The 26,305-nt window shown below is 23.3% G+C and overlaps 1 long non-coding RNA gene across 1 annotated transcript in view; it reads right to left on the reverse strand.

The window, feature by feature from the left end:
* Positions 1-25,104, reverse strand: part of LOC129608302 (uncharacterized) — a 184,823-nt gene extending 159,719 nt beyond the window's left edge. The window contains exons 1-3 of the long non-coding RNA XR_008696883.1: positions 24,815-25,104; positions 8,868-9,688; positions 7,518-7,932 (exon numbers count right to left, since the gene is read on the reverse strand). This is a non-coding gene — a long non-coding RNA (uncharacterized LOC129608302). The remainder of the gene's footprint in view (positions 1-7,517; positions 7,933-8,867; positions 9,689-24,814) is intronic.
* Between the last annotated feature and the right edge of the window lie 1,201 nt (positions 25,105-26,305).

Here is a 26,305-nt window from a genome sequence, read left to right on the forward strand (position 1 = left end):
TTTTACCAATACATAATGGAATCTAAAAGAAACCCTACAGTATTTAGTTTACTGTAAAAATTTAAAAAGAAAATATTTCTAAGCCAAATAAAACAATTATCAATTTTATAAATTTATTAAGGAAACCTAGCCACTTTCACTAATGCAGTAAGTCCCTATTTGTGTAAAAATTAACCCATTTTTAAAAAGATTTCTCTATTATTGCAGTAAGTTTGATGGCAGTGAAATAATTCATGATGTAAAAATTCATACAATAGTTCACTTGTTGAATAATATATGAAAATGAACAGAAAAAATTTACGGAACCTCTTAAGTGTGCTAAGAAATTAAGCAGCAAATTCTTGTATTTTTCACATTTGTTGTTATTTAAATTTTATTTTTATTGAGTTAATTAATAACAGCTTCCAATTTAGTTAAATTTTTGTTTGGAAATTTTATTTTAAAAATTCTAATGTTATACTCGTATTTTCCATTAAAATCTCAAAAAATTTTCCTAAAATTTTAAAATAAAATAGCTATTGACCTTCTTGTATTAATAAGGTTGTCAACCATACATAAACCAACTATAATGAGTATATGAAAAAATGTTCATTAAAATAAAAATAAATAATGTTAATAATACTTAATTATCCTTTTTATTGCACACAATATTAATAATTTATATATATGTATATACGTACACTTAACTTAGAAAAAAAAAATTTGACAACATAAGTATATTTATGGTATGTGCGCACAAAATATATTTTTTCAGTTTTAGTAAAAATTTATGATTTCGAACATTTCATTTTTATTTTTGTGTCACAGCGAAAATTTCAAGTTTGATTGACCGCAGTTTATACACTTTTACAAGAAATATTTAACTGATAGCTCAGTTCGAATATTATGGTATTTTAAAAAATTATCTTCGTTTTTAGTTTGGATTACGATAAATAATCTCGCTTTTTTCGAATGATTAGCTGTTACAAATTATATGCCTAGAAATTGTCCGCCTTTCTTACACATTGCTCTTATTCTGATTTTGCGAGTTTTAGCCTATTTGAGCTTTTTTTTTTTCAAATAAACTCAAAATCTAAAATTATGTAAGTGAAGATGTCTTTAAAAACGTATTGAAGCAAAATTCGGAAATAACTAAAATTCTAATATTTTTCTTGAAATTTCCTATATGAGTACTTTCTAACTTACGTATGCACATTTCTAGATATTCAGCATTTCTACGTGCATCGAATATTGTACATAACAACCTACACAATAATGTAATATATTCACATATACAATTTTATAATACAATTTTATATATAGTAAATAAGTATATTTAGAACAATAAACATTAAAAATTATTATAATCGAGGGGGATGCAATTTTTATGTTATAAACAACTAAAAATATAAAATATAAAACAATGTTGCATTTCACAATAAAATTACTTCATGTAAACATAATCTTAATGCACCAAAAATAATAATTTTTTTTTTGTCTAATAAAATAATTAAAATAAATTTTTTTAAATATTTGCCTTGGCCACAATATACAAAGTTCCTAAATTAAAAAAAATTAATTTAAATTACTTTTACAATTTGTTGTTTCATTTTGTCTAAATATTTTTCAAGAGATTGAAAATGATGAAAATTTTTAATTTGATTTTAAAGAAATTAAAACAAACACAGTTCGATAATATATGTACAAACATCCTTACCTTATTGAATTAAATTAAATTAAATACGAGAAAATAATTAAAAAAAAAATTAAATAAATTTAAGGAGAAAAAGAAAAATTTTTTTCTTTGTATTTTCGAGTAGTGTACGAATATTTCGATTTTAACCAACTTAGCACGGTTGACAAATTTTGCAAATTTTGACTAAAATTCTTAATAGTTGAAAAACACCGTTTAACAACATTTTAATCAGTGTTGTCTAGTTAAGTGGATTTAATAGTTTGTGATTTCAAAAAAGGAGTAATTTAAATTCTAACATCGACGCTTCATATCGTGACGTTAATGCTACAACTAGATAACTCGCAATTATTGATTTAGAGATATTGAATTTTAAAGATTTAGCAATAACAAATAATTTATTATGAAGATACAGTTCTCCCCGGTTAATTGAACCGAGAAAAGTTGCACACTTTTTGTATCAATTAAGCGGGTAAATCAATTAAAAAAATCCCGTTTAATTGAACAATTGGTGCAATAAAACGAATTTTTTTAACTGAATCGTTTACGCATGAAAACGAATACTCGCTATTGAAGATCAGGCGCAAAAACGAATTTGATCCTGCTACTGCATAAAATTAATAAAAACAATAGGAAGCATATCCTATTACATATACTTATCAAAATATCCTAGGTAAAAAGCTATATTTAAAATAGGGGATACACTAATGAAATACTAAAACTCAAATTTTTTTTTACTTCAAAATTTTAAAACTTAAATTTTTCTTTATTTTAAATCCATCTAAGTAATGTAACTATGAATTCAAATTCAAAATATTTAAATCATAATATTTTTATATCACATAACATAACAAAAATTCAGGTCAATAAACAGGGGGATTTTTCACAGTTTTTATAAGGTAATACCAAAAAAAGAGATTCATTTAAGCGAGTTGTTCAATTAAACGGGACTCAATTAAACGATGTTATTCATGTATATTTTAATAGGGATTTAAAGTTGCCTTAGTTTTTCGTTCAATAAAAGGGGAAAATCAATTAAGCGTGGTGCATTTAACCGGGGAGAACTGTATCTAGTTTTGGTATTTACCATTTTCAGATAGTTAAGACTCCTTTTAAGCACGCAGTTAAAAGAGTATTCGATTTTATGACACCTAGGATAATTATCTAAAAATATAAAATTTTCGAGTTATCTAGTTGTATTGCATTAACCTCACGATATAATAATCTAATAAATAATTATTTAAGTTAATCTCAAATTATTTTTATTTTCCATATCTATGGCGTGAAAGATGTACAAAATTAAAATTAATTTTTATGTAGTTTTTAAAATTTATAAATTAAAAATTATTTAAGAACTTTAATAAAGTAAATAACTAGCTAGCCAGCAAATGAAAAAAATTACAAATTTTCAAATTTGAAAAATAATGAATTTATTTTTATATTTAAAATATAATTTACAGTTTATTTCGGTTTGTTTATTATATTTTTTTTTCTTATTTTTTTTTTAAAAGGAAATTATTTTTATAATTGAATTGTAACCATTCATAAACTTTCACTTCATATTTTATTTTATATAATATAACAGTGTATGTATATATAACAATATATATGTATCTGTTATACGATAAATAAATATAAAATGAATCATTCTCTATAAATTATATTATTTATTTAAATATTTAATTTTTTTTTTATTTTAAATTACGACGGTGCCTTGATTCATTTAAATAAAATGCACACTTTGAACATTGAATTCTTTGTGCATGTATTTTATGTTGTACGTTATATATATACTTATTTAATGCAATTAATATATTTAAATATTTTGGCAAAGTTTTGATAAATGTAAGTATTTTTCGTTTAAACAATTATTCGCATTAATTTTATATTTGAGCAGCTACGAAATTTAAATCATTGTAAATTTAATAAATTTTGTAATTTTAAATTTATTATTAGTTAAAAGATTAATTGTTCCTAATATTAAAAATAATAAATAAAAAAATTTTATACAAGAAATTATTCACAAATATTTTTATTTATTATTTTTGTTGTTTTCAATTTAACAAAATAAAAAATTTTAAATACATAATTTATATTAAGGAATTTTTAATTTATTTTGAGGTTATTTTGTATTTAAAATTAATTCCAAATTAACTATTATTATATATGCAATTAGGTATTTTTGACAAATTAATATATTTAATAAAACAAAAATTATTAAATGTGATTTTGGTCATTAAAACTTTTTTTTAATGCATTTTTACATAAATTTTGTACGGTTAACACCAGTTTAATTAATTTCTTAAATTTTTTGATAATTTTGATCAAATCGGACCTATGATTTAATTCAAATACTGAGCATAACGATTTTCCTGACTTTGAAAACTACTTTTGGCCTTTGCCCGTCTTTTAGTCTAGAGTAAAAATTCTTTACAATGTTAGTGTGTTTGTCAACTTCTTCGACTAGAGTAATAAGACTTTTTGCGGAAAATAATACAAAATGCAAAATGCTTTTGCATTTTATATTATTTTCAAAAGTGAAAAAAACTTCACAAAATAAAAGCAAAAATATGGTAGTTATTTATAGTTAGTGAGGATTCACTGCCCGTTTAAAATTTTGCGTTGTCCTTTGACCTTTTCAATTTTTATTGCCTCCAAATTAATATTCTTTTAAACTTTTTTAATTTCTATTTTTTTATTATTTCAATGAAAAATTTTTATTATCACGACTTTCGTATGGCGAAAAGCAGCTGTCTAATAAAAATATTTAAAAATAAATACATATTTTATAGAATAAAAATATAATTTAATGGCCATCAGTAAAAAAAAAAACTTTTGTCCAATAAAAAATAATAATTTTTTTTTTTTGTTTTTGTATTTGAAATGAGTAAGTATGTAATGAGTGTAATCGCTCTAGTCATAGCAGCAAAAATATTTTAATTTTTTTTTTGCATTGAAAATTTAATTGAAAATTACCAATGTTTTGATATTTAATTAACCATAATTTTAATCTGAGGTTGACCACATTTTTGTTATAACTAAATATATTAACTATATACGTATGTATTACCACATATGTACGTGCCAACAAATATTTCAATTATTAGTAATATTTTTTTAAACATAGCTAATAACATTTATTAAAAATGTGAAGTTTTTTTAATTTTTGACCATATTTACTTCCGGTTGAATCTGTCATTATTAGTATAGCTACATTTCTTATACATGTACATATGTATTTAAATAAAACACTCATTTTAATAGTTTACTGAATCCAATAAAAGTGTTTTACGCGAATAATGTACTCCTCATATAATGATTTTCAATTCAAGTAATTGAACAGATATAACGGTAAATAATAGTTTTAAGTCTCTGTAGTGGGACATAAATAAATTTTCTGCGAACATTATTTTAAATACTTATCTTTTCATCCATCTGTGTGCCTGTTAACAAAACTTCTACACTGTTTAAGATAGGAAACTAAAATTTTATATACAAATAGATCTTTACTAGTAACTTACTTCCGTTGAAGATAATTTTTATCTATCCTCTTCAAAAGTTAAAGCCCCTCAAAATCCTAAAAATTCCCTACTATTTATTGTCGCAAAACCACAAAAATTCTTTTAATTCAGCAAACGAGTAAAAATAGTTTTATTTTCTAAAGCTTTTTCTATCGTGGCATAGTATAGTTGAGTATGATGACATAATAGCCGTTAAAATTAATTGTCATTTGAAATCCGTTTTTTTTTTATATTTTTAATATCGTTTTTCTCCTTTAAAGTAAATTGTAGGAATCTGAAATTTTAGCAGCATTTAGATACTAGCAAGTACTTTTTTCTTTCTCTCTCTTAAATTATCGTCTCGGCAAATTCGTACAATTTCAATTTTCAACCCCTTGTAATTTCGAAACTGCTAGATTTTCCAAGTTTCTATAATAGCGAAAAGGTAACGGCAAATGCAATTTCGTCAACTACTCTAAATATTTATCTTAACTCACACAATCTGTTATGCATATTAAGATGAACAGTTTAAATATGATTTCGTAGATATTATTATAGCTACGCACTTTAATTTAAAACCCTAACTTGCATGCCAATTTTTGATTTCTCTTAATGTTCAACTGAATACAAATAACTGCAGTAAACCCACATCCATAAATATAAACATAATGCATATATAGGAATTGAATCAATATAAAGTGAAAGAAAATTGCATTTAAAAGACAATTTACTTATATGAATTGTTGATAAAAAAAAAAATCAACTCAACAGATTTCCCAATAAACAAGTACTGGAAAATAAATCAAAAGAAAAACTATATAAAATTAACATTAAAAAGGGGAATGATCAAAATTAAAGAAAAGAAGGTAAAACATTTCAAGCACACCTAATATCCTTTGCAAAAAAATATTTAGGAGATAAGGGTAATTTGCAGAAGTCTTAAATATAATATAACTGAAAATTATACCTTAGCTAATAAAAAATTTATAACAGACACATTTCTCTCTAAAAATATTGCTATAACATCAACAAGTATTTATGTAAGTATATAGAATTCGGGTATAAACAGAAAGTACATCTGAATACAAGTTCGCAGGGTATTATATAGATTTTAACTATTCTACCTTTTTAAACCTCATAAAATAACATTAAAATTAAAAAAATTGGATCATATCTCATATTCTGTACTGTACTTGATTTACGAAGTTCTAATTTGAAAATTTATATTTTCGAATATGGCAGTTGTAAACAAATAAACATACAAACTACGTAAAATTTGTAAGCTCCAGTAAACATTCGGAAAATTCTTCGAAATTATTCCGAGAAAAAACGTAATTGAATATATTTATATTTTTATTGTTTTCTTGCTTATATTATATTTTTATTGTTTATTGGATTAGAATATAATAAAATAAATTAAGTTAAAGTATACTTAAAAAAAATCTGATAGCGACATTTTTTGTATGCTGTGCAGTTATTTAAAAAATAAATAAAATTTCAAAAATTCGATTTTTCTGCACGAAAAATGGTATACAAACATCTTTTGACACATGAACTATTTTTATAAATTATAACATTACTTATCCTTTATTGAAACATTGATTTACATAATCAATTATAGTAACTCGCATGACAAGAACTAGTTGTACTTTTTAAATTTATACAAAAAGTATGTGAATAAATACTAGATTTAATTATTTTTCACATTACAATACACATTAATAATACCTACTTTAAACACTTTTTCTTTAATTAGAAAAATAATTTCATATAAAATATAAAAAAAGAATAAACATTATCGTAAGAAAAAGTTGAACAACAGTAAACCAATATAATTAAATTATTAGTTAAAAAACAAACCCCAATTAATGAAAATAATAAAAGGAAACTAAAAGTTCTGTTATAATTTTATTCAATCCCATTGAAAAATACCAATTCTAAATTAGAATTTAGATATTCGTTTATAAATTATTAATATTTTTTAGAAATTTAAAATTAAATGATAAAACTTCTGCTGGATAATTCGTATCAAAGATCAAATAGTGTAGCTAAAATATGTTAAATATAATAAGGAAGAATAGAATTTATTGTATAAGAATATTTTCAATACATACATATATATATATATATTTATGCATTTATTATAAAAAAGACAAGGAGCAACAGAGTGTATGTAAGAAAAAAAAAAAAGAGCACAGCCACAATATAATATGTAAGTCAAAGTATATATATAAGTAGGTATATACAATATAAATTATATATAAGTAAGTTTTTGTGTCTTTTGAGTATAGGAACAACAAGTTTAATTTGTTTTTTTTTTTTTTCAAAAATAAAAGTTTACTCACCCGAAATTAAAAAGAACACATGTGTTCTCTATAATAGCAACAATCGAAGTAAGGCAAAAAACAAAATCAAAAAGAAAAGCAAATTTTCCGAGAAAAAAAAAACAAAAACAAAAATTTTTTTTTGTTTTTCCAATGGTAAAAGACGGGAAATTTTTTTGCAATGAAAAAAAAAAATTGTTTTTTATTTGTAACTTTTATTTTTTGCTTTTCCTTTCTTTTTTTTGTGTTGCTTCTTTGCGTTTTTTTCTATCTTCTTTCTTCTTTATGAATTTTCTATTTTCTCTTTTATTTTTATTAATATTTTATGTAACTTTTATTATTTTTATTATTTTTTCTTTATTAAATTTTCCTTTTCTTCTTTTAATATTTTTATTATTATTATTTTTATTCTTTATTCTGTTGTTAAATTTTTCATCTATAAAAAAAAAAACAAAACGATGTGAAAATTTTCAAATTCTATATTATAAGAAATAAAAAAAAAAAACAAAACAATCACAAAAAATCATGTATGAGGGAGAGAAAGAGAGAGAAAGGGAAAATAAAACTTATAAAGAATTCACTTTGATTTTTATTTTTTTTATTTATTCTTTTGATAATTTCTTTCTTTTATTTATTATTTATTTATTTATTATTATGTTATTATTTTTATTATTATTGCCGTTCCTTTATACCTTTACATTAAGTATAATAAAAAGAATAAAAAAGGAACGTTAATACTTTATTTATTATTTTGTTTTCGTCTTTTTTTCTTTTTTTTATAAAAGGATAACAAAACAACAGCGAAATCAACCAACAAAAAAAAATTAACTGAACAAAAATTTATATTAAATATTATTACACTCATATGCCCTACATGGGGGCATAAATGTAAGTACACATTTAAGATAAGGTGGTTGGGAGGGACGGGAGTGGTAGGAAAATGAGGGGATTAGAAATTTTCACAAGAAAGTGAAATTTTTATTATTAATTTTTTAATATTTTAATTTTTATTATTTTTATATCTTATTTTATAAAAATATTTGGGAACAATTTATTTCATTCGTATATTCTAGAATAATATTAGTATTTAAGGTATTGTAAACAATTATACATGTATAAATCTATATATATATATATATATATATATATATATATATATAGATTTTTTTTTTATTAATTCTTTTACAATTTTTTTTTATTTATTTTCAATACCTATATTAAATATATATCTTTTTTTACGTTTTTCACTTTAATTGAATTTTATATTGTTTAACATCTAACATTATTTACAAGATGTTTTTTTTATATTGCATTCAACTATTCCTTTTTGTATGTTTAATTCAATTTCTTCTTCATATTTTTTCTTCTCACCTTCCTTCATAAATAGAGTTTCCTTTATTATTTTCTTCTCTTTCTTTTATTGTATATTCTTTCAATTTAGTTTTTTTTCGCTTATTCTTTCTTTATTCGACTTTATTCAGTGAAAATTGTTTTATTTATTTACGTATTCTCTTTGTTTACGGTATTTTTTGCTTTCTTCATTTGCAAACCTCTTTATTAGAAATTTTACTTTATATTCTTACTTTTTTTATTTAAATTATTTTTTTATGTACGTTATAATTTTTATTATCAATGAACACTTATATAAGCTTTTTAAAAATTATTAGCACTTTTTGTATAGAATTTTTATTAAATATACAATATTAATATTAAAATAACTAAGTGACAAGGACAAAAAACGATTTTCCTTTTTTTTTTTTGCGTTAAAATTGTTTTTTAATTTAGTTTAATTAATATAATCTCTTTCTTTTTTATAGTTGTGAATTTCATCTATATATTATTAAATTTTTTTGCAGCTTAAATTCGTTTTTTATTAATTTTTTTTTATCCAAATATAAAAGAAAATTGATGATATTTTGTTTGGTCAACAGATGGTGTAAAGATGTCGCTTAGTAGCAGTAGTGATACTGGTGTAATTTAAAATTATTACGATGGCGGATGATGCTAACAATATAGTTATGTTGAATTTTCCAGATCTACTTTATTTTATTGTTTTTTTTTTTTGTTTTTATATATATATATATTTATTTAAATTGATTTCAGTTTTTATAGATTTGTTCATAACTATGTTATAACATTTGAATAATTCTTATATTTTTTGATTTGATTTGACAAGAAGAGAAGGAGGACACCTGAAATCATTTGAGAGAATTCGTTTGAAAAATGGAAAAATTCATGTTTGATTTTTTTTTTAATATATTATTGAATTTTTATACATTATTTGTGTGAAATGAAATTTTAATACAAAAAAAACAAAACGAATAATACAAAAAAAAAAAACAAGAATTTTATAGTGATTTTTTGGAAAAAAAATAATGTTTAATAATGAAATTACATTATAAAATAAGTATGTATATATATATAGGTGTATAAATTTTTAAATAGGTAAATAATGTATTTAACAAACAACAACAGAATAAAGAGAGAAAGAGAGGCAAAAATCGACAGACATAAATTAGAAGGTGATAATTTTTTTGTTTTAATTTGAAAAATTTTATTTTTAAAAAGTGATTTAATATTAATAATTTTTTGTTTTGTTTTAATTTAAAGAGAAAATTCTATATAAAGAAGAAAGAAAACACAGAGAGATTAAAAAAAATTAAATAAAAAAATACAAACTTTTTTTTTAAATTATTACTTATTAATTTTTTTTATGTGTTTTTTTATTGCAGAAGTTTCATTCAATTTTTATTCCTAAAAAAAAAAACAAGAAGTGAAAACTAAAGAGGAAACATAATTTTGTTTTGCTATTAAAAAATTTTGTAATAAAATTTAGTAATTTATAGTAAATATTAATTAAAAAAACACTAAGTATCTAAATTATATGAAAAGAGACAGATATACTTAAAAAGAGAAAAAAAAATATGCACGAGAGAAACGTAATTAAGCGAAAGCAATTCATGAGCAAAAATATTCAATTCAACACTTTTATTTATTAAGTAGCTATTATTTACAATTTAAAAACTTCGAAATCAACAAATTTGAAAAAAAACAATGGGATTAGAGAGCAACGTATAACATGCTTTATTACTTTGTATTCTTTCACTTGAAAAATGTTTTCAAAAAGTAAAAAGTATGAAACAAGTACAAAAGCTCAAAAGCTGTTAATAAAAGTTCTTTATATAATTATGTCACTAAAATCACGTCTCATTTTTAGAAGATCTTGAAGTAATAAAAGAAACTTCAGAAATATGTTTATCAATAAAAGGCGCCATATGATATTCTCCGGTCCGTTAATTTTTACAAATACAAGACAAATTCGATTGTTAAATTGAATATTTGCATACCAGAAGAGGGACAACATTTTGAACATATTTTTAAGTCACTGAAGGAAAAAGATTGGTTTATTTTTCTCAATAACTTTCATACCAGATCAAATGGAATGATGATTCATATATCAGGGTTTCCAGGATTTTCAGCTGCATAAAACTTTAAGAAAGTTCCAATGTCACGTTACCTAAAAGTTAACGTTTTTTTTTAAATTGAAAAGTTAAAATTGAAAATTTTTCGAAAATTAAAGTCATGTAATTCCGAAATCTGAACAGATTTAAATTATTCTGGATATTCATGAGAAAGCTTTTATTCTAAGGTTTCCCAATTATATTTAACAACTCGCTGTCTTAAACAAACACGGATTTATAAATAAAATTTCAAAAAGCAAAAAATCAGTTGACATTGACTTTGGGTACCTGTAACTCCAAATATATATTGTCTATATTAGTAAAACTATCCCAGAAGATCAGGGAAATACGTTTTAAACACTTATTTATAATTTTAAGGACACTAATATGTTTTTAGTTAACACACCCAGAAAAATGTGAATTTGGCTCTTAGTAGAGTTTAATTTTGTACCGTCCGAATTATACGAAAAAATATTCGTCAAAAACTTCTGCTAAAAACTAGTACTCAAATAATAAATTTCAAGCAATTCCATCAATTCGCTCCGTAGATATGGTAAAAAAATGTAAAATCGGCCCCCAGATTAGTTTCCGAGCCCTGACCGTTCCAAAAAATTTATAATTTAAAAATAATTTAAATACTAAATTTCAATGAAATTGATTAAATATTTCTCTCTATATACGGAAAAATATATATTTGGTCCGTAGTAAACGTCCAGCTGATTTCTTTCTGTCTAGTTTCGCGTAGGGTCGAATGAAGTTTATATACGATTTCAAGTAAATCAGTTGAATATTTTCTTCAAAATTATCAAAAATATAAAACAGACCCGTTAAAATATCCAGTTCCCGAAGTCTGATATACCCCAAAAGTTCATCGATCCGTGACATAGTCGAGGTAAACTTACATACAAGATTTCATCAAAATCGGTTTAGCCGAACTTGAGATAAACGCGTCACACACAGACCAACAGACCGACAGGTTGCTAAAAATAGCTTATTTCCACTTCCCTACTATGGAGAAGTGCGTTCTCACCGAAAACTCGATATGCAAAATTTGTTGCTATCACATAACCTACCTTATTGTATACACAATGCAAAAAGGAAGTAATTTAAGGAACAAAAATAAATAAGATGAAAGATTACTCTATCCCACATTACTTAATTCAAAATAAGTTTATATTTTTTGCAATAAAATAAAAACTTCGTTTGTACTCCTTAGAATTGCTTAAGGCTTGGTTTAAAATATTTTTTATCAATTTAGTTGCTTGTTTTAACATTTTCGTTAATATTTGTTTTACGTAAAAGGCGATTAATCCTATACTTATATTTCCTACTATTACGTATTTGTTTTGGACATGCTATCTTTATGTTTTACCGGTAACCGGTTTATTTATACACAACCAGTTATGCCTATTTTAATGAGACCACATTCAAAAAATATATTTTATTAATAAATTTTAACTTCACTTAAGTTATTTTAATCAAAGTATTTTGAAAGTAAAATCATTTTTCAAAAATATTATAATTAAATTAACATAAATTAAAAAAAATAAAGGTGACCTTTTCTCTCCAAAAATTGTTACGTTGGTTAACCAAAAAAAAAAAATATTTCATTATTAATAAATTATCTCAATAAATTCAATTTTCATTTAATTAACAAATTTATACTGAATATAATAATAATTATTAATGAAGGTCAATTAAAAGAATATTTCTATTTTAACGAAACTTTTGTTTCGTTATTATATATATTTAAAAATTAAAATTAGATCACGTTATAAATTAAAAGCTTAATAATGAAAAACCCTACATTTATTTTTGAATAAGTGTGCATTTTAAATTAAAAAAAAAAAATTATGATGAATGTGCAGAGTCATATGTCATAATACTGTTATACTGAAAAAATTTCAAAACCTCATTGTAAGCGTTCTAAATTCACATCGAACATATTTAACCCTTTCTGTGCCCAATTTTATTTATGACATTTCATATTGTAATGAGAATTGAGATTCATAGGCTGTCTCCGTTAAACATTTTCGGCAAGAGTGCAAAACATTTTAAATATCTGTGCTAAAGTTTTACAATTGCTTACATTAAAGTATTAAGGTATAAAACAATCATTCTGGTCACACCAAATTTCAAATTAAAAAAAAAATAGCTAGTTAACAATTTTTTCTTACAATTTATAATATAATTTATAATATAAGATCTGTTTGACAACGTATATTAGGAGCAATTGAGATTTTCGCAGAAATCAGATGCCATTCACTATGAAAGTTTTAATGAAATAAATTTACATTCTTATAAAATTGATTATGTAATCATACAATCACTTATCTAAAGAAATACTTGAGGGAATTTCTTGAAATTTTATATTTCAACTATGATTGTCCAAACAATTAATCAAAAACTTTATTTACGACATTAGAGTTAGCAAAAAAAACTTCTGTTAGAGGCCGATTTTACCTTGATATACATTACATAAACACATCTAAAAAAAGGGCTAAAATTTAAAATTTTTCGGGAAGACCGAATTGGAGAAAGTGAAATTCTACTAAGTGCCATATTGAAATTTTCACACATGAACCAGAAGATTATACCTGTTTTCCTGTGCAAGTCTTTTCAGATTATGAAGTACGTTCCTGTTACGTATAAGAATAGATTTATTGAAGTTTTTTAACATAATTCAAAAAATCAAGACATAGTCAATTAAGAGCTTATAATATTAATTTTTCTTTTCATTTTTCATAAATATAAATTTTGAAAAATAAGCAAGTTATCGCAACAACTTTTAGAACGTTTCAACAAGATGTGGCTGTTAGCTATTAAAAATTCGAATAAAATTCTCAAGTTAATAAATACTTGCACAAAATATTCAAACACCGAAATTTATATTTCTTTTTTTTGTATATAATTTAATTTTTTTAATAAATGATAAATTTTAATTAATTTATTGTATTCTTAAAACTTTTCCACTTGATTCAACTTTAAATTAAAATTTTTTATTTAATATTTTTGACCAGAAACTTTATCGGTTATTAATCCTGACTCAATTAAGTATGCTTTTCTTTTTCGGAATAATCTTAATCTCACCGAATCACCAACACAATACCTGATTACTCCATTTATCTGTGTTTGTAAAGAACATTTCTTAAGAAAAGATTGTGTAGTAAGCATGACACATGCTTCTTTTATAAAGAACTTAAAAACAAATATTTTTTTTTTCATTTTTTTTTTTAACTTAAAACAAATAAATTTTACAGAAAGTGAATAAAATTGGGAATAAAAAATAAAAGTTGTTTTTCTTTTCACTTTTTATTGCCTTTATTATTTTTTTGTCATTTTCTTCTTAGCCCCAAAGCTGGTTTTTTTTTTTATATTTATTTTATTTTTGTTCTTGCCTCTTCAAAATTATAAGATTTTAAAGTATAGTTACCATTTTCTTTTTTCAATGTAGAATATTTTTAAACTAATAATTTAGAGTTTTTATTCTTGCCAACTAAAATGAAATTTGAGTCCAAAAACTAAAAGGTATGAACAAAATCATTTGAAACTTCTTGAAACAACTCTTGTATAGATAGCAAACTATAACAACAAAGTAAGTGAATAATGTTAATATAGAAGATTATTAAGCACATACGGCATATGTACATATGTATATGTGTTTGAACTTTCATGTACTATTGGTAACTAATAGGAAGACATACGTACATATATGGCAAATTACGTCATTTTAGATCTGTAAATACTCCACGTTTTCTTCTCTTAAGGACGATTAAAAACGAAAATAAAGAAATTAAGCAAAACTTAAAATAGCCTGCTACCTTTTTCAAAGGCCATGAAAGCCATTTCTTTCACTCGCAAAATATAACACCCGATATAATCTTTATTATAACCCAACTCTATGAGAAAAACATAGTTTCTTCAAGCAATTTTAAAAAAAAAAATAAGAGGAAGCGTTGCATATTCTTCCTCTTTTATTCACCTACGATTTATTTGTTCTATTGGTACAATTAATTATGTTTATTTTACAAAATTTTAATTAATTTTATGAAAATGGTACGGGTTAACTTATTCATGCTTTTGTATACGTATGTAGATACATATGTATTTATAGATGTTTAACAATTTCCCTTTGATTTTGAGATGTCCATTTGTTTTGTGTCATATTACAAACTGACAAGGTATAAATGAATTAAACTGCTATTTTTTTGTATTTTTTTTTTATATAAAACAAACAATACATTCGAGTCAGCCTTTAATCTGTTTTCTGGGTAATAAACTTGATACTTTATTAAATCACCATTTTTTAATTTCTTCTACGTTGTGCTTTTATACGAGTACCAAAAATATTTTATATTTGTGATTTTCTCCCTTCTTTGAACTTAATCTTAAATTAGTTTGTCTTTTATTTATTTGTTTTTTTTTTGAGTCTGAAATTCGCTAGTTTTCATTAAATTTTGGCAATTCAGAAAAAAAAACCTAACGTAATCATAAAAAGCAAGAGTTTTAGTTTAAAGCAAACGAAGGCAAAATGATTTTTTCTTTCTTTTGTGTATGATGATTAATTAAATTGGGTTGAATGTCCGACTATGATCAAATTACTAAAATGTTTTAACCTTGAATAAAGTTAAAACTTTAAATAAAAACAAAATTCCATTTTATTCTTTGTAGTGTTTTTTTTGTTTTCCTATGTTATGCTCTAACTAAACCTTAAATTTGGTGGTCATATACGAGTATAAAAGTTCTCATCAATTTTGAGTGATATAGGAATTAAAGGAAGAACAAGGACAAATAGTGTTAGAGGGAGACAAAGATGATGATAGAATAAAAAAAATGAATACTGAACAAGCGCTCAATAAAAAAAAAAATGAATATGGTAGTGGAATGGTGGATAGTGTTTTATATACCTATATACATATAATGGCATTAGTATTACTGTTCTCGCTATATGAAAATTGAAACGATTTCCTTGGCTCAGCTAAAATTTTATTCTTGTGTATGTACTAGATATATATTTTTGTATATTTGTATTTCTTTTTTGATTTAGAATTAAATTTAACCAACTAAACATTTTAAAACCATTTTTAGTTTCCGTTTGCAATAAATCATTTTGTCAAAAAAATATGTTGGAACATTTAAATTAGAAACTTAGTTCGATATCGGTCTTTTTTTAATTGTTTATAGCACAGAAAATTTTGTTTGGTTTTGTTTCAGAGACCGGTTCTTATCAATATTTTGAATCAAGTGGACAAATTTGAGCAAATTCGACAAAAGCTACAAAAATACGTATGTATGTATCTCATTTAAGAAATTTGATTTCAACCTAATCTTTCTCAATTATTTAATTTTATTATAAATAATATAAAAAACCGATTATTATTCTTACATTATTCGAACATTTCAGGAAAAATTAATTTCAAATCAAAAATATTTTATAAATTCAATAATTCTTTGAAATCAAGCCTTGCATCGAATAACATATTACTTACAGGCACGAAATTAAAAACAAGAGAATAGTGAATAAAATTGAAATTTTGTCTGCTCAAGGTATTCAATATTGAGTTCTCATAAGTATAAATTTCGTATGCTTAATGTATGTAGGAATTCTAACAATTTAATTGCTTTCCCAAAATTTACTACATTGGAGAAAAAAATTTATCATGAACTGAACTAAAAATAATCTATTGGAATCACATTCGAAATGAACATTTTAATAAATTCTTGAAATTTAAATCTTAAATTACTAAATTATACTGAAGAAGAAAACCTTTTAAATATTTAAACAGCAACTTTTTATTTCCAACATTAATTAAAAGTAATGTGATTGGAAAATATTTAAAAATAGAATTCTTTTAAAATATTTTTGAAATTCACATCAAAAAATTTGTCCCTTTTATTTTGAATATTTTGTGATCTGATTTAGAACTCTGTCTTGTGCCCATACATGTTAAAATGCTTCAACTTTATTGAAATGTGTAGTATAAATAAATGTTCATATTTCTGTAGCATTTGTAATTGTATGCAGAAATTCGGTCCATAATTATAATTTGGTAAACAATATTTTTTAAAATACCACAGCCCCAGAGGTAAGTATCAAAATGATAACTCATTAGGTATCACGTATAAAATGAGAACAATAAAATACGGATCCTCAATGTTATGTTAGGTAATTGACCAAAATTCTTTTACCTGTTTATTTTTGAAAAAGTAAAGTGAATCTTTGTTAAAATAAATAAGCTAGCACTCGATATCTAATTATACATAAAATTTATTTCAATAAAATTTTCATATACCGATTTGAATAATTTTAGAGTGAAGCAATGACTCGTACCACATATGCATAAGTACACTTTCATACGTAATAAAAAAAGAAATCGCTATATATAGAGAAATACATACATGCATAATAGGAATATAAACTGAATACATACGTAATATACAAATATACGACAAATATATTTACTTTTTTATTCTTTTTAGCTGATTCGAATTTGCCGCATGCTTAGGAATAAATTAATAGGCACATTATATATTGTGTACATGCTGTATCTATGTTGCCTTGTATAAGCTACCTATACTAAAATCATGTGGCTTTGTCAGCGTCTACGAAACAAAAAATATATTAAATTTAAGCTTATTTCATTTTCAGCTTTTATTTATTTATTTAAATAATTTCATATCTAGATAAAGAAATCATTTTTGTTGTACCATATCACAACACTAAAGAATTTTTTTAATCTTTACTTAATTTCGCTTGTTCATATTAAAGTTTACTTTTATGCAGCTACTCGTTTGCTCCTAAGACTTCAATTATTGCAAAATTTGGCAGTGTTTTGAAAATGGGATTAGATGATTTTGTGAACTTTTTTAATGGGTTACACAAGAACTGTATTGCCGAAAAAATAGAAGATGGAATATTGACATTTTGCAAAATTTTGACACAGTAAATTATTATTATAGGAATGGGAGGGGTAATATTTATGAATATATATAAATTGTTGAAATTTAAGACATACGTATACGAGTTGCCGTGCAGGAAAAAAATCGCTCCGAAAATTGCAAAGATGCTGATTTGGCGTAACGGTTAATTTTATGAAAAAATTTGATGTATACTGACATTTAATTATTATTTCTTATGATAAAAGACGTATAATTCCCGATTTTATTAGTTTGTCAACTAGACGGAAATTCACAACTTTGAACGCCTATATATAACTTATAGGGGAGAGGGGACACGAAAATTTTTATTCCAGAGAAAAAATGCCCTTACTAAGGTCTATTTTGACACAACATTGTCATTGTTCTACGTCGGACATTAGGAAAATATTGTAGAAAGAAAAACAGGCAAACAGAATTAGACTAATATGCAGATTATGTCAAACATTTTTTTGCAAATACGACAAGAAGAATACCCTAAACGAATCAACTTCAGTATGAATAATTAATTAATTTATATATTCATATGTACCTAGGTACTTACTTGAAACTATTAATGCGCAATGGAATTCTTATACAAAAAAAACTATTACGCAAAACTTCTCGCAGCTTAACTATTTCAATAAACTTTATTTTTTAAGAGCTTCACTGTATGTACATATGTATGTATGGTTTTCAGTTTGCGTAATCTGTGTGTAACTATTAACGTTATTGTAAGCAAGAAAGAATAAATTTCTTAAATCTAATACGTAAATGTACGCATACATACGCGCATAAATAAATGTAAATAAGTTAGTTGTGTATACCTTTAAATGATTTATCCGGAAATAATTTTTAAAAACCTATTATTATGTTTTTACTACATTTGTAAATACATTTTGCTTCATTTAACTGAGCGATGTTGATGTTATGTACCAAAATTCATATAGTAGAATGATCGTGATCAACGCATTTTTTGCATATTGAATGATCATAGTATACACATGCAAACCAATCATAAGATATTAAACGATTCTATACACTGAGTAAAAAAAGTTCCTCTCTATACTTCGTATATTTTAAATCCAACCAAGTACTTGTCACTCTGAGTCAAAGAGATTTAGAACCACATTATAAATCTGATTATTAATACATATATGAACTTGGTTCTAATCACCGATTCAACATTGCTCTTCTTATTAATAAAATGCTTAATTCTACCGAAAGTATAATCAGATTTTTAATAAAATATTGCAAAGGAGATTAGGGGGCAAACAAAAGAATATTAAAGTACAATAGTATTTATAGTATACCATAAAAGTATGACATTGACAAGATGTGCGTAATAGTTTGAAAAAATACAGTTACTCATATTTTTGACAATAATTTTGTACTTTATAAAAATTACTGAACAAAAATTGAAATAAGTAAAACATAAACCTATAATAATCAATATAAAAAAAATGGTTTTGTATCTTCAGTTGCTCAAAAATTCTACAGATTAAACTTTTATGACTCCCTGTACATACATAATTGTGGAACAATACACAAAGTAATATTATTAGAGGTTATAAAGAAAAAAAAATGCTCAATACACAGCAAAAAAGAGAATAAAAAGAATTATTAATTTCACCTTGCGTTAAGTTCGTTATTTTATAACAAGTTTTGGCGAAATAAAATTTCCATCTAAGGGAGTACATCAAATATAGTTTTCTCGTATTGCTTATGTATAGTTAGTAAATTCAAAAACAATTTGGAAATTTTGTGTATTAAAGAACGTTTATTTCGATCTCATTGTAAATTTAAAACAGGATTTGCATTCGCAAACCTTACACTTGGAAGGCAGTCTTGTATTCCAACTTCAAACATCACAATATTCATGCCCCCTAAACCAATTTTCATAGATTCTTAATTATTATTGCTAATGCTATGACATCATTATGAATGTGTATATATGTAAGTATCATAGTACAATTTGTTGATTATCATTGTAAATAAAAAAAAACAAGCTAAAAGCGTAAATTACTTTTATGCGTGAAATTATAAGCAAAAAAAAAACTGACTGATTTTGTACTTGAATTGCGTTAATTTCTCGATTGATATTTGCTTAATTATTTTACCAGTTTTAATTTACTAAATTTCGTCATACTAATTTACTGTACAAAGTTCTAAGTTTTAAATATGTATTAAAATTGAGACGACAGCAATAATTTACAAGTTTTAAGTATTTAAATAAGTATTTGAAATAAATTTTACGATTTGCCGATTTGTAATATATTGCAAATAATTTCTCACTCACAATTTTCTTTATTACTTATATTAATATTATGTACTTAAGGTATAAACATGCGTACGTGCATACATATATATGTCTGTCATTCATAAGTACTTAAATTTGAAATAATATTACATATACATATATTTTAAAGTCGTTTCATTAGCCGTCAACCCGATCAACGTTCTTTCATTGACAAAACGGGAAAAAACATTTTCAAATTTGTTAAGTAGAAAATAAGAGGAAGAAGAGGTAGTCAGAATTACAATTTGAAAAATTAAATAAGAGAGTTAATAATGAAGTTAAATTTTAAATATAAATATGGAAAAAAAATAAATTGAAAAAAAAAATTTTTATTTTTAAATCATACGCGATTTTTTCTTTTGTTATTTTTTTTTTTTGTTACCAAATATTTTATTTAACTACTAGATAGAAAAATGAGCTTAGAATTAATAATGATTTCGATTACGGGAAATTGATATCATAAATAGCCTTTACATTTATGTATGTACGTGTCCATTGTACCTTTAAATCGGAAATTTAAAATTATATAGAAAAATTGTTGTAAATTACACTTTGTTCTGACGTAAATAAAAGGAAGTGACTAAATTACAACTTTCTCATTCGAATTTCAATAAATATTATTTAATATAAAAATTTTATAAAAAAAATTTATAATTCATACATACATATGTACATTATCTATTAATTTAAAATCATGTACTTATCCAATTAAATATACATACGTATATACAAATGTTTGCAAGCATAAGTACTTAGTTAAGTTTTTGATAATTTTGAAAGTCTTCCATTTTCATTGCTAAGAAATAAGCATAAATTCATACTATATTTTTCACGCAATTTGGTAAGCTGGGTTTAGCACGATTTGAAAATAATTAGAGGATATAGTCGAGGTATTAGGGATAAATATCAAAAAAGGCCGGTTGTTATTGAAAATATCCAAAACATATTCTTATACAAGAAGTTTTGAGCCAAAATTTTATTTAAGTGTTGATAATTCTACCAACACTTTATGTTAACACTTTATCGACCGGTAGCCTATTTATCGGCTTTTGTAAAATACAAAATAAAGTATAAATATGAATAAAATTCCATTACTTTAACACACAAAAGGAATAGGCACAACACAATGCGTAGTGAAAATTTAGCCGGTATTGGAGTAAATTCGGGCGCGACTTAGCCGGTACTTACTAAATGGCAGTCTCAACCACAACCGGTTTATAAAGTATTAATTAAGAAAAATGTAATAAAGTTGGCCAATTGTGCAAACAAAAACTAGTTTTTTCAAAATCAGACGTAAACATTAAAACTATTGTTGCATTGTTTCTGCTTACTTGGGCAATTTTTTTTAAAACTGATTTTATAGCAAATTTATTTTTTATCATTAACGTAGAATTTTCATAGAAAATTATGAAATTTTTTAAAAAAATTTCTAATAATTTTTTAATTTGTTTTTGAAAACTGATTTAATTTTAAATTTGGATTTTTGGAGCACATTAAGAATATGCGTGTTTTAAAACAAAATAATGTTTTATAGATATATGTAAGATTTCCATTCATACAAAAATTCATTGCATAAAAAAATTTTAAACATGACAGCTACTTAAAACATCAATCAGTTTATTGAAGAATTAAAATATCTAAAATCTATCAAAGGGAATTGAAAATTTTGATTTTCAATTCAGTCACAAGTCTAATCTTAATTAATTATAACTTGCATATACAATAGAAACATAATTACATATATATACATTTTTATATATGTATGTATATACTGCTTTATTTATTGCATTAACAATTTAAATTTCGTTTGTGTACACAATCTTATTTATGCTCTAACTTACATATAGATACCTACATATGTATGTATATAAGTATATTTAATTCAGACGTGCAACATTTTGGAGGTTAAATCTGTTTTAAAAATCATAACATAACTAAATAAATATATGTATGTTTATAAACTTACAAATAGTTTTAGTAAATATTAACATGACTTTGAAAAGTTTTTTCTGTTCTTTTTTAAAATAATAAAGAAATATCTTACAAGGAAATCAAAATAACACTTACAAAATTATCATTGATTTATTTATGGGAATATCAAAGGAAATCAATTGATTTTTATATCATTAACGAACTCATTACCACATCAATCAAAATGTTTAATTAATATATAAAATAATTATAATAATTTGATTAATAAAGAATAATGTCAAGTCAGTTTCTCGATTGTTGTATTCTTATGAATTCAATCTATTCCAGTCTAACTTATTACTAGGCTGTTAATTAAAAAATATTGCAATATTAAGTATTCGGGAACAATTTGAAGCAGTATTCTCTTTAAAACAGTGAATCATTGCTACAGATAGAATGCACAAATATTTAAAACTGAATGTTGTCGCTTTATTCACCATATATGGTTATCTTGTATTCGATTTGCTTCAATGTTAAGTTCATAAATTTATTTTAGAAAAAGTGAGTTAATTTTAATATACTTAGTTTAATTAGGTTAAAAAAAATGTTTTTTTATTTTCTAATTCAAATTTTGAGAAGAACCTTTGTAAGAATGCATTGCTCTTAATTTCTTATATAAGAGTCATAACGAATATTGGTGAAAGTGGTGAAGCCAAAATGGTCAATTGAATGTAATAACTAATAACAATCATATACTGCAATAAGTTAGCAAAATACTTAAGTATATGAATTTGGGATTTTGCTTAAAACAAATTAATCACATAAAACGTAAAAGAGACGTATTAAAATTAATTTTTTAAAATTGCATTAAAATATTTTTCTCTGTTTTATTATTTCAGGTCATTCATATCGGTATTTATTTTCAAAGAAAATCCTCCAATTTCTTCTAAAATTTCATTAAAAATGGAAAAATTACCGTACATATACACATAATCAGGGTCTTTTTCCTTTCATAAATTAAATAAATACTAAGGGTAATGATACATAGTTCAAATACTCGTACAATAAGTAAAGTATATACAGGCACTTATGAATAAATATGTAAAAATATTTATATTCACTCTTTCAAGTGATGTCTGTATACATGATTATGTATATTTATTTTTGTAAAAGTGAAATTTAATATTTCAATATGCACAAATGTAAATAAAATATTTGCCCTATTGAAAATAAGCTTTATTCTCAAATACATAGGTACCCCAAGTCATTTTAAATATCACACTATACATTAGCACTAAAATTATAAAAATGAGTAAATAAATAGCTTTCTAACTAGTTACTATTTATTCTCGCCTCACTTTTATTCGTCTCACCTATGCATGTATAAAAATAAAGTAAATTTTTAATAAATTCTCCCTTAATAACATCATTTTTTTTTATTATTTTATAACAGAACAATAAACAAAATGCAGATGTAAAACGTGATTTAATAATTTTTAATAATAAGTGTAAGAAAAATAAGTAAAGCTAGACAAGAAACAAAATGTAAAATAGGAAAAGCTGTAAAAAAAATAAAAATAAAGAATTTGTAAATTAGCAAATAAAAAATTTTAAAATGTCTAAAAGGAGAAGCATCAGTAATATTTTCTTTTCAAAAAATAGTTAGGTATTTATAGGTACATATGTATACATCGGAATGTGCTGAAGAGAGTGCTGCTGAAAGAGAAATGTAGATATGCAAAATGCAAGATAATAATATATATTAGCTTTTAAAAAATTATAATAGCCACACAACAAGATTAAAAATAAAAATAACTTTTTAGAATATCAAAGGTAATTTTTGTATGCTAGTAATTTATGTAAGTAGGCATTTGTGCAAGTACAATTAAAGCCTTCTATATATGTACATATATGTATGTATCGTAAAAAAAATCACTTAAAAATATTCTAAAATGTTATTTTTACTTTATTTTTTTAATTTCACTTTTAATACTTTTAAAATGTTAAAATAGTAAAGTAAAATCATTAGTTTAGTAGAAAAAATACATTATTTTTATTATTATTTTATAGTGCACAGGTAGGTACAATGACAAAAACAAATTTATATTTAATGCATTACTTAATATAAAGTAAGTATATTATTTGAATATTTTATGGGCCTTTATAATAAATATGTATGTATACAGTGAATTCTCGATAATTTGAATCAAATAGAAAACTTTATTCATTTCATAAAAATTTTACTTCTGTTATTTCTCCCAAAAGTTTAGCTTTTCCGCCAAATTTAAAAAGTGGGACTAAAATACCAATTGGTTTGGAATATCTTTTAACAAATCACACTATAATACATGTTGTTAAAAAATTCAACTACTTCCATTGTGTGTCCTATGTATACTTTAACTGCTGTTCGCTAACGGTTAAACAAAATCATTTGACTAAGAAATTGTATTAGAAAATGAATTAAATGTTACTTTTCATTTTCTTAATTTGATATGTAAGTATGTATGTATGTAGGTACCTAATTGATTTTTAAAACACCGATGGAGTTTGACTGGTAATTTGGATATCAAATCATAATTTTCATTTAGTAATCATTATTGATTCCGTAACTGTAGGTGAAGTTACAGAATCGATAATGTTTAAAGTCAGTTTTAATTATCGAGAATTCACCATAATTACATATTTAATAAAATTATATTTTGCATTATTATACACATATGTTTTATACTTACAATATGACTAGAGATCTGTTTCTCTTTTGTATTGATTTTGGAAAAATTGTTTTTTTTTTAGTTTTTAATAAAAATATTTATTTAAAATGATATTTATAAAAAGAATTTTATTTAGTGAGTGTAATTTTGAGATTTTCTTATGAATCTTTTTAATTTATACACAAATTTTTAATATTTTCACATTAAATCTACACTTTTTTTAATAACTCTAAATATGCAACTTAAAATTCAATTTTTTTTAAATATTTAATATACTGTTAGAACTAAATTATTTTTTTTTTAAAATGAATGGTAATTATAATTTAAAATTGCCTTAAAATTAAAAAAATCATATAAGTATAATTTATTTATATTTTAGAATATGTAAGTATGTTCAATTCAGAATAATTCTTAAATTCTTGTTACACAAAACAAATTTTTTCTTGAGCAAAATTAGTGAGAAATGTTATGTATGTAGGTATGTTTCATATGATTTATATGTATGTACATAGGCATATGCTTGTTTTATAATAATTTTTGTATAGGTATGTATGTATATACGCATTTACATATGTTTTATTTCAAGTTCTTATTTTATTAAAATCATAAAACACTTTTCCAATAATTATTTATGATAAATTTAATATTCACATGTAATTTTTATTTATTCACTTAACAAAATTATAAAAATTAAATTAATTTTTTATTAATTTTTTTACAAACATATATACTATGTATATATTCATGTATATGTACATACATACACACTTGTCTACAATATTCTATTCCTTTTTCCTTTATGATTTTAGAATGTGCGATCAAACACCAATTTTGTATTTTAAACGTGATTTGTTTTTCTTTTTAGCGCGAAATATTTTTAAATTAAATTTTTTGTGTTCTTTTTAAAGTTCTTAATTTGATTCTTACTTTTTGTTTTTATTCCAAAAGAGGATTTAACTGTATAACAAAAGTTCTAATCAGTTTTTAAATTCTTTAATTAAAAATCCTTTTTTCTTTTCTTTAAAAATAAAAAAAACCAAAAAAAAACGAAAAGATCGCAAAATTTTAAAACATCGAAAAAATAATTTAAAGAATATCACAAGAAATAAAATAAAAATAAAATTACCACCAAAAAATTTTATGAAACAACTTTGTTTTTGTGACTACAGACAATGATCATCAGCAACTGTAAAAATTTTCAAAAATTATTATAATATTTCTAAAGACATCAAAATGACAGCCTTATTATTACTAAAATAACAATACAATGAAAAAAATAACAACAAAATATTATATTTCGAGAACCAAAGTACAGAAAGAAAATACTCGCAATTTACAACTACCAAAATAAAATTTTAAACGAATGCAGATGTGTGCCGCTAAATCAACTCACACTTGTAAACATTAATATAAATAAAATAATTTTAACTTAGGGAGAATAACTTTATTTTTATTGTTTTTTTTTTTTTTTGTTTTTAAATACACATACCTACATAGTCTGTATTAATAAAT

The sequence above is a fragment of the Condylostylus longicornis genome, unplaced genomic scaffold (assembly GCF_029603195.1).
Source record: "Condylostylus longicornis isolate FDR11 unplaced genomic scaffold, ASM2960319v2 ptg000004l, whole genome shotgun sequence".
In the NCBI taxonomy this organism is placed as follows: domain Eukaryota; kingdom Metazoa; phylum Arthropoda; class Insecta; order Diptera; family Dolichopodidae; genus Condylostylus; species Condylostylus longicornis.